Genomic DNA, 10,392 nt, shown 5'->3' on the forward strand with positions numbered 1-10,392 from the left:
ATCAGTGTACATGAATTTAACTAAGATAGATGTATAAGTATATTGTGAAATTTAAGGCTCCTCAGTGCATATTGTTTAAAACTGTCCTTGCTCTCGTTACAAATTACCTTATTTGGGTAAGTGGTTTTGTTTATATCTACACGTAGCAAGACTCGAATAAGTTGAGTAATCAGCTTTTGAGCCTTTACGAAACAACTATCAGTTTAGTCAAATAAAGTGCGCACTTGATATTGCTGCAGCAACCGTTCATCGTGGAGAAAGCCAATACCGACGAAAAAGACGAAAAGGAGGTAATTATGTGTCTACACACCGATACAAGGTTCTAATGTTGAAAATTACATAGTTCTATGAAAGTGCTAATTAACATTGAGTTAGATATCATAATGGATCTACAGAAAAAGATTTAGGTGACTGAAGGATAGGGTACGTGCTTGTAGAAACCTTTCTTATGACGGACAGTAGTTGTAACTGTAGCAGCTGATAGAAGGTTCAAATTATATCGCGATTATTGGGCGTTTTAACGATAGAACTTTGATTCAAGTACGATAAAGAGACACGAATTTCAAGGTTGTTAAAAAATTATAAGGGAAAGCGAGTACTAGCTTGATCTTTAGTCATTATCATCATTATTATTATTATTATTATTAGTATTATTATTATTATTATTATTACTGCTTTAAAAAAAATACCAGGCAGTTGCATGTAGGTCAAGGGTATGCACTCATTGCACTAATCCAGGACCGGAGGTAACGGAGAAAATAGTGATAACTGAGATTAAAGGCCCTTCAACAAAGATATTAAGAAGTGATGGTAGTTCATAGCTGACTGTTCAAACACTACTTCGAAATTGGGGTCGAGTGCTGTCCCTGGTGCCCCACCCAGAATTCTCGATAGTTTCGTGGAATGCAAATAATCAAATTTATATGGTTTTATTAATGCAATCTTTTTAAAACCTGTTTGTGCAGTGCAAGAGGGAAAAAGTAAGCTTGCGCCCGGAAAGCCCACTAGCAAAGGTAAAAAGCAATGAATTTATCTTTTGAACTCCGAATTGCTTAACATATGTTGTATTTACTCCTGCTTACAATGCTGTTTTTAATAAGCTTGACAGATGGTTAATTGAGCCAGTTTACTTGTCTAAAAGCGGGCAATGAGTTTACTATGTAGACGGTTTCACAAATTTATTTGACAGAAGTTGTTTTAGTCTACTCGTGACAGTAAGAGTCCATATAATATATGACATAAATCCAAAACATTACCTTGAAGGCATTCATACTTTATTCTAATTTATAACTTTGCTTTGATACAGCTAGCAAACCTGAGGAGGAGGTGGCGAGTGAAGACATTCCAGGGCACAATGACAAAGGTATTGGAGAGAGAATGGTTTTTGACTGATAACTCAAGAGGTTGAGCCACTTAATGAGTTATCGCAGCCTCGCTTTTACTTAGGTAGTCACTGGAAAAATTCTATTGGAGAAATTGGTTGAGAATCAGTGACTGTTAGAAAACGCTTAAGTAAAGCAAAAAGTTGAATTACTGAGTGGTAATGTACTATTCTATCAAATAAATAATTTTCCCAAGAAGCTAAAATAAAAGAAGGTAATAACTGAATATCTTTGTAAGTAGAAGTGTCTAACACCGATGGACCGTTCTTGCGTTCAAAAGTGTCTAGTTCTTTTTAACGTACTCTTCTATATGGAATTAATTATCATGATGGATCTACAGACAGAAAACAGAAGTGACCGAAGGTTAAGGTCCTTGCAAGAGCCCTTCCTTAATGATGGACAGTCATCATCGGTGTAGCTTATAGCTGTTAATACAACAGTTGAAATATATAGGGATTATGGCGGGTTTCAGTGAGCATAATACCTTCATAATATCAGAAACTTCCAATATAAGGTAGTTCTAGAAAAACGAGCAGCAGCTTGACATTTAGTCATTTTTTGTTTGCTGTTTTGATGAAGTTAACGTTACAGGGGTTCATATTCCGAGGGGAATAATTTCATTAGCCCCACGCCTACATGCTGCGCCTGGCTAGAAGTTCACAGATATTTTGTTTACATTTGATCACTTGTTTTGTTCCTTCGATCGTTGTAACTGTTCTTTCCCCTCCTTCCCACCCCGGCCATGGTTACGCACTCATCCAGTATCAGCAGTAACAGAGACAATATCAATTGCGTTAATTAATGTCCCTTCGTCAAAGATTCCAAAAGTTGATAAAGTTTACAGCTGACTGTTTCAATGCTCTCGAAAACTCACCTTATGTTCCTGTTACTCAATCCCTCCAACAAATGCAAGTAGTCAGATTTAAATGATTGAGTTAATGCAATGAATTTTAAACCTAATTGCACAGGTCAAGAAGGAGGAAGTAAGGCTGAACTTGAAAAGTCGACTGAGGAAGGTAAAAAGAATGTATTGATTTTTAGGAACTGTACATTTGTCCGATATATGTTGCATTTATTTTCGCCTACAGTGAAAGATTTTCATGATCTCAACGACTAACTCGGCCAGTTTGTAAGTTTTCTGGTATGGTAGCGGTCAGCGAGCAGGGTTATTTATTAAGACCCTGGTAACTAGTTGACGAGATATGGGGTAGCCTACGCAGTGACAGTGACAGCAGCTCTCAATGAAATCCTATATAACTTTATTAACAGCTTTGCTTTCACACAGCTGGTAAAGGTGAGGAGCAGGTGGAGAGAGGAGAGATTCCAGTGCCTAGTGACAAAGGTAAAGGAGAAAATAGTTTTTTTTGTAAATCACTTAAGGCACTGTATCAGTTATCGAAGAGTTTGTTTTTTTACCTTGGTAATCACTGGGCATAATACCTGAGAGATGGTTCAAGATTAACGACTTTTTAAAAGCTTGAGTAAAACAAAATCAACGACTGAGTACGTATTAATGTCATTTTTATCGAATAAACTAGACGCTCGAGAAGCGTTCACTGGGGCTTTTTTTTATAGCCATGGCATTCACACCAAACACGAGTACAAGTATAACATAGCTTGTAAATTCGTTTATAACATAGCTAGCAGAGCCGCACAATCAAATTCATTATACGAACGCGTGCTCAAAATCCCGATAGTGCACGCTCATAGCGTGAGCAAATCGCTTCGCCAGAAATCTTTTTCTCGCTCGAGCAGCCATTGTTAGCGCGGGGAAAAATAATAGTTTTCGCGACAATAGTGGATGCAAACAGACTCGGCCCACCAGTCCCAAAACGAAGAAAATTTTCTGACCCTTTGAATTTTGTATTTAAACTGCAGTAAAATAAAACTCGAGCTTTCAGCAGAAATTTTGAAATAAAACCAATTCCTATTTTGCTTGATATTTCGCTTACCGCGAGCAATCACTTCTGATATTGTTGTCCGTTTTTCGCGTCGGATTTTATGCACAATTCCACCGGCACGAGGAAAGTTTAGAGAGCACTCAAGAAGCTATACTTCCCACTTGCTTCATAACTCGATAGAGCACGTTAAGGCACGAACCAATTGTTAAGCAATCAAATTTAATTGCACAAGCGTCTTCCGTTTCCCATTGTGCATGCTGGTGAAGTCTGCAAACAAATGCCTCGCGAGTGACTTCAGCATTTTTCATTAAAAAAACAGTGAAAAATTCCGCAAAAAAGTTAAACTAGCCATGGCAACAAGCGAACAAGCCGATGTAGATCTGCCTACTTTTTTTTGGGGAATGGAATTTTTAATTCCCGAGAAAGAACCCAGAGATAGGGTAAACAAAACAATTAACGGTTTCATCTCGTTTCGCAATTCTAACTGCATTTCTACGCATGAATTCACCTGTCAGTTCTTGACCAATCTAAGACTAGATCATTGAAGCATAGCGTAATACTCTTCCGAAAGTAATAGAGGGAATTTCTGCCCTTTATACATAAACTACAGCGTTGAATATGTTACAAAACAATTGGTCTATGTGTCAGCTGTGCGTTCATCGAGACGTGAGGCACTTGGGAAGTTTGGAGAGCATTCAAGAAGCGAGAGTTGCTCTCGGCTGCGACTCTTGCAACTCTTAGGCATCTTTCGTGCTCTCCAAACTTCCCCCGTGCATTAAGTCTTGATGAACGCACGCTAACGCATGAACCAATTGTTAATAGTGATTATGTACGAAATACCAAATCGTACATTACAAGTATTGAACCCAATAAAAACCAGTGATAGAAACAAGGTATTTAACGGAAGGGCTAAGGTTATATATTTAATCTTACTATTTAAGTTGCTTCTGACAGTATCATTATCCAATTCGCTGTTGTTAGCGCCACCTTCGAAGTTGTGTTCACGAACAGTCTTGACTTTTTCAGCAAGTGAGGTGTTCGTCTTAGCATTATAGTTTGTTGTTAAATCGGCCGTCACAGTATTGCCAGTATTTTCGTAGTTTGAACGCACATATGGCTCATTTGTTATCTCGTGAGAACTAGTGTGAACTTTCCACATTTGGCTAGCTTTCAAGCAATGAAGTTCGTGGACCGGCCCATTCCGAAAACACAGGAGATCATTTCTTAGCGTGGGCCTTCCACGACCGGCGTGTGCGTTTGCATGTGGGATGAGCTTAGAAGACAGGAATAGTTGCAAATCGGTCTTCACAAAACACAGCATTCTGTAAATTACGTTGTTTACGAGGAGCAGTCTCACGATAACACAAATGGTTCGCACTCTCATCTCCAGTTTCCGCGGTTTACGCAAAGGCCGCCTGGGACCATGAGGCCCCTTTTGGTGACCAAAGCGGCTTGAACTTTCAGACTTGGGCTTTCCTGCGGAAGCCCGAGTAATAATTTTCTTACGAAGTTAAAGAAGAAAAGAAGGTAGTATTTGAACACATGTGACAGTAAAAGTTTACACACTGATGGAAGGTTCTGAAGATTTTAATCAAATTTAGATAACTGGATTAATGCAATCTATTGTATATCTATTTGTGCAGGTCAAGAAGAGGAAAGTAAGTCTAAGCCCAAGGAGCCAACTAAAGGTATAAAGAATGAATTGCTTTTCAGGAAAGTTACACTGTCCAACATATGTTGCATTTATTCCCACGTACAGGGCAGGCTGTTTGTTAACTTAACAACTAGCTGGGTGAAATTTGTGGCTTGAGAGCAGACAGTGGGCCGGATGTATATCAAGGCTCCTGTATCTATGTGAAGGCATTTGTGTTAGCCTACGCAGTGACAGTGACTGTAATTCTCAATGAGATCTCATTCGTAACCTTAAAGGCATCAATATTTTATTCTGATGAACAACTTCGTTTCACGCAGCTGGTGAATCGGGGAAGCAGATGGAGAGTGAAGAGATTCCAGTGTCTAGTGACCAAGGTAAGAGAGAGAGAGAGTGGCTCTTGATTAGTCCTTCGGAGGTTAAGGCGCTATTTTAACATTCTCAAATATTCAGGTTATGTGCTGTCCCTTGTGATCGACCCACAATTCTCGCTCACTTTGCAATATCACAAGTATTCAAATGGACATAATTCAATAAGTACAATTTCTTTTTCAATCGCACTTCTGCAGGTCAAGAAGGAGAAAGTAAGCCTGAACGCAAAAAGCCAACTGAGGAAGGTAAAGACAATGAGTTGATTTTTAGAAACGACACGTCTGGTTACGTTGTTTAACATGTGTTATGAATTTGACATGTAACTGGGTCATTTTGCTGGCTTATTAGCAGGCCATGGGCCGGGTTTACCCTGCAGACCACTTTATTCATTTACATTTATTTGTCAGCCTACGGAGGAACAATGTCTGTAATTATGCAAATACTGCATTGTAATTAATAACTTTGCTTTCACACAGCTGCTGAATCTGAGGAGCAAATAGCAAGTGAAGAGATCCCAGTGCCCAGTGATAAAGGTAAAGGTGATTGTGATTTTGATTAGTTATTCAAGATAATAAGGCATTTTGTGAGTTCTTGAAGCATCTTTTATAACTTGGTAATCATTGGATATTAAATTCTAGTGGAAAAATTGGTTAAGGTCTAATAATATTTTAGGACGCTTAACAGAGACAATATTGAACGATTAAGTACTAAAGTAGTTTTTTTAATACATCATATCTGAATTTGAAGAAGGAAATGCGTTTGAGCCTGACATGGACCTCGCAGAGGAAGGTAACTTTCCTTCTAACTTAGCCAACAGATATGACGTATAATCACTCCACCACTTTGCTTCTAGAAGGTTTGAAGTATTCGGTCTAAACGTCACTATCTACATCAGAAGTGACCAGATCAGTTGAGAGATAAAAGAGTATTTTTATACTTCGTTGTGATGAAGGGTCAAAACCTATCTTAAAATACTGACCAGTATAATGTGGAGCTATCTTGCATTTTGTAACATTTTTTTAGCGAGACAGGTATTTGCTCAAATACAGAAAACATAGCTACCTTGCTGTGCATCCCTTGAATAGAAATAGCAACTATAATTAATGTTGTGTACCTCAAGTTTCAAAACATTCGTCTACACAGACCAGCAAGAGTTGTGTTTGCAGTAGTCAATTCATAATCTCTTGTAACAACAGATTCATATCATTGTAATGAATTTCTATTTGTCTCTTTTGGTATTCCATCCAGGAGAAAAAGAGGTGTTTGATACCAGGCTTTAGTTGTCTGCTCTCGAACCAAGGTAAATGAAACGTTTGCTTTAATCGCTGACCGAAAAGGTGCCTAAAAACAAATCCCTTGAAATTAAAGAAGTTGGGTTTTGTTTGTTATATATATCTTATGAAACATATGGTATTTTATATTTGAGATGTAGGGGGAAATCTACGATGCGATACAGTGTATATGTATGTGTAGTTCATGATCACTTCAACCTTCAGTACTTTGAGCCCCATCTATGTGATATAATCTGAATCAAAACTGAATTTTTTGATGCCAGTCACACAACGTGTTCCGATCCATCAAGCTCTGATCCATTACCCGAAAAATAGACGAGGTCAGAACTCTTCTTCGGCAGTGTAACCGAGTTTATTGAAAATAAACGTTTAAGGTGAAACGAGAAAGCGTCTTCACCGGAGCACCTACAAAATTACTGTTTTCTATTTTTTGACAGCATGCCTCCTGCTATCCCACAATGCTTAACCAAACAATGACGCAACGAGTTACGCGTGACAGAACACAACGTAACTCTAAATTTTTAACCCCGTGCTAACTCAAACCAATTTCAAACTCGAGATTTCACTGCAACTGCAATGATTGGAGCTATGTTCGGACATAAGAAGTCTTCATTCAAAGTCACCTGCAAAGCTTTTGCATGCATCCTACTCATTGTTGATGTGTGATTCGAAAAAGTGTGACAAAAAACTGCTGGGTGGCTAATGGGCTGCACCGAGGAGTGTTCTCGTTCCCTATGGTTATAAGTTCATACCTGCCTGCGGTCCTTAATTTACTAACCAGCTTACTGATTGACAGTCTGGTCAACTGACCAGCTGGGTAGCTGGCCAGTACGCTGCGAGATTAAATTGACTAGCTAAACTGTAGCTGAATGACAGATGGGCTGACTATCTGCCTGACTGTCTGGCAGACTGTCCATCTGACCAATGGCTATGGTTACAGACTAACTGATTTGTATTATCGCTGCCTTAATCAAGGTGCCGATTACACCTGGCTAACGACTGACTATCGGGTCGGTAAATCAAGTAGCCAACGGATCGATGAATGAATTTGTATTAAGCGTGCTTTTTCCCTTTGCCTCAGACATTTAACAAGAGCCAAAAGCATTACCAGTACTATGGACACCGCGAGGGCTACAAAAAAAATAGAAGATTCAAGGAAAAGGAAAAAATAACTCTTGAGTAGGAATCTATATGTATTGTCTGTGGTAATATCTTAGTCAGAAAAATATGATTTTAATTTCGTTTTTTTTAATCGGTTTGATGTTTACATTAGTTAATAAGCTTCTTGTCTGAACTCTTCATCACTCGGTTACATAGGTAGGATACCTGAGCAGACATGTAGCGGCAGTCCATATTCGTTTCGTTTTGTTATGGATGTAACATGTAACATGTATGTCTACCTGATATTCTAAGTCTGTTACTTTTAGCATGTTTCTGTAGACCATAGTTCTTAGAAGACATTCCAACCCGATGGATAAAGGGGAAACACAACGATATCACGGGTGCAGCCAGGCTAAAGTCCTGTACGGTTGGGCCTACAATTTTACTATCGCCTGTTTGACTCTTAAAATAGAACTCTCGCAAATTTTAAAACAAATATTGAACGTTCTCGTGGTGGAGGCCCACGACAAGACGAAAAGCTGGTTACGCTCCTGATATAATAGGACATTTTAGTCTGTATGCTGAACTACCTATTTACGTTATTCCTTATTATCAATAATAAAATAGCTTAGTAAAAGTTTTGTTTAGAAATGCTCCACCGTTTTAAAACTAATGTTTAGCTCATTACCATGGTAATTTTTTAGCTTGTTCGGAGCTTGTTCTTAGTTTAAAAGGAATTCGATCTCCTGAATAAATTTCTTCCCCGCTGCTATCTCAGTTTTTCCCAAAACTGCGATTTGATAATTGGACATACAACATAGCTGACCGAAGCAAATGTTTAATTAACGCTTAAATTAGGTTTCGAAAGTTCAGTTTCAATGGTATCTCTAGTTTAGAAAACAGACAAGCAAATATTGAACAAACACCTAGAATTTAATTGGGGGAAATCCGTTAAATCAATTATCAGAAATTTTAGCGCCAGTATAACAATGATCTAAAAGCTCATTTTAAGAATCTTTTTTGACTCGTAATAATAATAATAATAATAATAATAATAATAATAATAATAAAAGTAATAACAGTAATAGTTTAATATTTGTAGTGCCCAAATTCCATTTACATATGATCAAATGTCCATTTACATATGATCAAATGTGCAAATGCGACTCGTTTGAGAGAATCACTCGCCCTATAATTGCTTTTCATTCGAACGGAAAAGGAAAAAGCATCTATGACAGGAACAACTCAGACACATGTACAAGTCAAGACTATCTCAGAATTCTACTTCTCTCTTTTTCGAATTTTTCTGCTTGATACCAAATTTAGATCAATACATCTAATATTGAAAAGAACAATAAAGGGTTAATGATGCGATCACAATGTAGAGCATCAACACGCTTTAGTAAGAATTATCAGAGATTTATCAGTAAAACAAAGATTTAGATAGCTCATATCTAGAATTTTGTTTAACTCGTTTAAGAGTAATTCGCTCTCAGATTGCGTTTTAATCGTTGAGAACGATGAATCATCTAACATTTGACAAGAAAGACTTAGACAAGTGTACCGGTCAAAACATCATTCACTAGATTTTTGGTAGCAGCCTGGTAATCTAAATAGTTAATTACTTACAGATCACGTGTCAAACTGTTTCATTTCACAAGTATCTTTAGTTGAAAATTACAAACTAAGGTAAAAATGCAGAAAAATTGAAAAACTTACTGGTAAAGAGGTTATTAGGAAAGATTTGGTAGATATAAAATGACCTAAGTAGCTAATTTCTTGAATTTTTGTAACTCTCATGAGAACATTAGTAGTTAAAGGTAGAGTGACGTCATTTCCGCAATGTTTCGACGTTTCTCATAAGCGCAGATCATATGTAAAAAAAAAAATTAGAAAGATGTTTGGGTAACGAGTAACAACAGCAATTTGAATAGTTCATTCCCACAACTGGCATGAGAGATTTTACGCCATTTAAATTAAATTAAGCTAAATTAATAAAACCGATGAAAGTATACAAAACAAAGAGGAGAAGTACGGGAAAATATAACAGGTAAGACGTCGGTTGTTACAGATTTTTTTATAGAATATAAATGATCTAAATAGCTTATTTCTAGAATTTTTATAACTCGTTTGCGAACATTAAAATCATTGGGAGTTGCAGTGGCGTCTGTCACTTTTTTAACATAATTCGTCATTATTATTGATATTCACCATAACACAAAAAAAGAAAGAAAAAAGGTCTTTGGATACCACAAAAATAGGTATTTGGTAGCGTTTTGAAGTCTAATTTTGTAGTTCATTTTTACATTTTTTAACTCATATCGAGAATACTAGTTCATTGTACTATGTGGTATTCAAACTGTTTGAAAGCTTTGTTCAAACGTGTTCATCAAAAACATGACTAGTTTACTGTAAGAATATCTTTGAAGCAAAAGTGGCATTTAGAGGGAAATGACACTGAGCTAAGTTTTACTGTAAAACGAAGCCTTCAATAAAACATCTCAAAGACCTTACACGAGTCCGTTCAAGGTTTACCCTTTCGGAAGTTTCGGAGTCTCGCTTCAATTTCATCCACAGTATGGATTATGTGTAACAATGGCCTGTCTGAAGTGAACTGATACAAAAATGATTTCTCTATCTCTTTTCCTAAGCAAGCCTTGATCGCACTGGGTGAGGGGGTAGGTAAATGGCCT

General features: G+C 37.3%; 1 long non-coding RNA gene and 1 other non-coding gene across 2 annotated transcripts; both read left to right on the top strand.

The window, feature by feature from the left end:
• Positions 1-236: 236 nt before the first annotated feature.
• Positions 237-1,366, top strand: LOC111338493 (uncharacterized). Its single transcript, XR_015996577.1, has 3 exons — positions 237-290; positions 966-1,013; positions 1,307-1,366. It is a non-coding gene; the product is annotated as an uncharacterized LOC111338493 (transcript).
• Positions 1,367-2,611: 1,245 nt separating this feature from the next.
• LOC111338511 (uncharacterized) lies at positions 2,612-9,859 on the top strand. Its single transcript, XR_015996879.1, has 8 exons — positions 2,612-2,724; positions 4,927-4,971; positions 5,255-5,311; positions 5,504-5,551; positions 5,783-5,839; positions 6,054-6,095; positions 6,555-6,606; positions 7,680-9,859. It is a non-coding gene; the product is annotated as an uncharacterized LOC111338511 (long non-coding RNA).
• The last annotated feature ends 533 nt before the right edge of the window (positions 9,860-10,392 follow it).

Source organism: Stylophora pistillata, chromosome 2 (genome assembly GCF_964205215.1).
Source record: "Stylophora pistillata chromosome 2, jaStyPist1.2, whole genome shotgun sequence".
In the NCBI taxonomy this organism is placed as follows: Eukaryota; Metazoa; Cnidaria; class Anthozoa; order Scleractinia; family Pocilloporidae; genus Stylophora; species Stylophora pistillata.